Below are 2,341 nucleotides of genomic sequence, written 5' to 3'. Positions count from 1 at the left end.
AAAAGGGGCCCTTTCCCCCCCCAAAGGGGGCCCCCCCCCCAAGATTACCCCTTCCCCAAGATTACCCGTTCCTAAAGGGTTAAGAAGGGGCCCCCCAAAAGGGGAAAAAAAACCCCCCTAAAGGGGGGGGCCCCCCAAAAACCCCCCCCCCCCAAAAACCCCCCGGAAAAAAACCCCCCCCCAAAAAAGCCCCCAATTTTTTTTGGGAAATTAGCCCCCCCCCCCCCAAAAAACCCCCAAAAAAACCCCCGGGTTTTTCCCCCCCCTTTTTAAATTAACCGCCCCCCCCCCTTTTTTCCCCCCCGGGCAGTTTTTTTAAAAAGGTTTTAAAAAATTTCCCCCCAAATTTGGAAACCCAAAAATTTCCGGGCCCCCTTTTCCCCCCCTTTTTAACCAAGAGGGGCCCCCCAAAACCCCCCCCCCTTTTTTCCCCCAAAACCCCCAAAAAAATTTTAAAAACCCCCCCCTTTTTTTCCCCCCCCCCCCCAAAAACCCCCCCCCCAAGAAGGGGGGGAAAAAAAATCCTGGGGGGGGCCCCCCCCCCCCCAAAAGTGGGTTCCCCAAAACCCCCCCCCCCCAAAACCCCCTTTAAAAAGGGGGGGGAAAAAAATTTTTTCCCCCCCCCCTTTTTTTCCCTTTAAAAGGGGGGCCCCCCACCCCCTTTCCCCCCCGGGGGTTTTCCCCCCCCCCCCCCTTTTTAAATTTTAAACCCCCCCCGGGGAAAAAAAACCCCCCCCAAGAAACCCCCCCCCCCCCGGGGGTTCCCCCGGGGGCCCCCCAAAAAAAACCCCCGGGGGTTTTCCCCCCCCCCCCCAAAGGGGCCCCTTCGGAAAAAACCCCCCAAAAGGCATTCCCCCCCTCAGGCAGTAGCATTTCCCCAAAAATTTCCCCCCGGGGGCCCCCCCTTTTTTAAAAAGCATTCCCCCCCTTTTAAAAACCCCCTTTTCCCCGGCCTTAGCACCCCCCGGGGGCCCCCCAAAAACCCCCCAAAAAAAAAAAGGGGGGGCACCCCCAAAAAAAAAAAAAAACCCCCCCCCTTTTTGGGCCCCCCCCCCCCAAAACCCCCCCCCCGGGGGGGGGCCCCCCTTTCCCTCCTCAGGTTTTTTCCCCCAAAACCCCCCCCCCCCTTGGGAACCCCCGGGGAAAACCCGGGGGGCCCCCCCCCCCTTTTTAAAAATTCCCCCCCAAAAAAATTCCCCAATTTTTGGGGGGGGTTTTCCCCCCCCCGGGGGTTTTCCCAATTTTGGGCCCCCCCCCCCCCTAAAAAAATTTTTTAAAACCCGGGGGCCCCCCCCCCCCCCCAAAAAAAAAGGGGGGGTTTTTTTTTCCCCCCCAAAATTTGGGGAAAGGGGGAAATTTCCCCGGGGGGCCCCCCAAAAAAAAAGGGGGTTTGGAAGTTTGGCCCCCCCAAAGCCCCCCCTTTTTTCCCCCCGGGGCCCCGGGCCCCCCTTTTTTAAGGGGTTCCCCAAAACCCCCTTTCCCCGGGCCCCCCCGGGGGGTTTTCCCCCCCCCCCAAAAATTTTTTTCCCCCCGGGCCCCCCCCCAAAAAAAAACCCCCCCCGGGATTTTTAAAAAGCATTGCCCCCCCCTTGGGGGTTTTTTTCCGGGGGTTTTTTAAAACCCCCCCCCCCCCCGGGGGAAAAAAAAAAGGGGGTTTCCCCCCCCCCGGGGGGGGAAAAAACCCCCCCAAAAAAAAACCCCCAAACCCCCCCCGGGGGGGCCCCCCAAAGTAAAGTTTTTTAAAAATTAAACCCCCAAAAGAATTTTTTCCCCCCCCGGGGGCCCCTTTTAAGAAACCCCCCGGGGGAATTTTAAAAAAATTTCCCCCCCTTGGCCCCCCCTTTTTTTTGGGGGGTTTTTTTGGGGGGGCCCAAAATTAAACCCCGGGGAAAAATTAAAATTTCCCCCCCTTTTTGGGGCCCCGGGGAAACCCCCTTTTTTTGGGTTGGGCCATTCCCCCGGGGGTTTCCCCCCCCCAAAGGGGGGGAAAAAAAAAAACCCCCCCCCCCCTTTTTTCCCCCAAAAAAAAAAGGGGCTTCCCCCCGGAAACCCCCCCAAAAAAAAAACCCTTTCCCCCCGGAAAACCCAAAAATTTGGGTTTTTCCCCCCCCGGGGGAAATTTTAAATTTTTTGGGGAAATTTCCCCCCTTGGGGGGCCCCCCCAAGCATTAAGTTTTTAAGTTTTTTCCCCACCCCCCCCCAAGTTTTTAAAAAAACCCCCTTTCCCCCGGGGAAAAAAAGGGGGTTTCCCCCTTAAAAACCCCCCAAGCACCCCCCCGGGGGGTTTCCCCCCCCCCCCCCACCAAAAAAAAGGGGTTCCCCCCCCAACCCCCCCAAAATT

General features: G+C 57.8%; 1 protein-coding gene across 1 annotated transcript in view; it reads left to right on the top strand.

Annotated features, from left to right (window-relative positions):
* Positions 1-2,341, top strand: part of LOC119587673 (nascent polypeptide-associated complex subunit alpha, muscle-specific form-like) — a 31,190-nt gene that overhangs the window by 11,400 nt on the left and 17,449 nt on the right. The gene's annotated exons all lie outside the window — the stretch shown is intronic.

This window comes from Penaeus monodon, chromosome 23, assembly GCF_015228065.2.
Source record: "Penaeus monodon isolate SGIC_2016 chromosome 23, NSTDA_Pmon_1, whole genome shotgun sequence".
Classification (NCBI taxonomy): domain Eukaryota; kingdom Metazoa; phylum Arthropoda; class Malacostraca; order Decapoda; family Penaeidae; genus Penaeus; species Penaeus monodon.
This window is presented reverse-complemented; position numbering and strand designations above follow the sequence as displayed.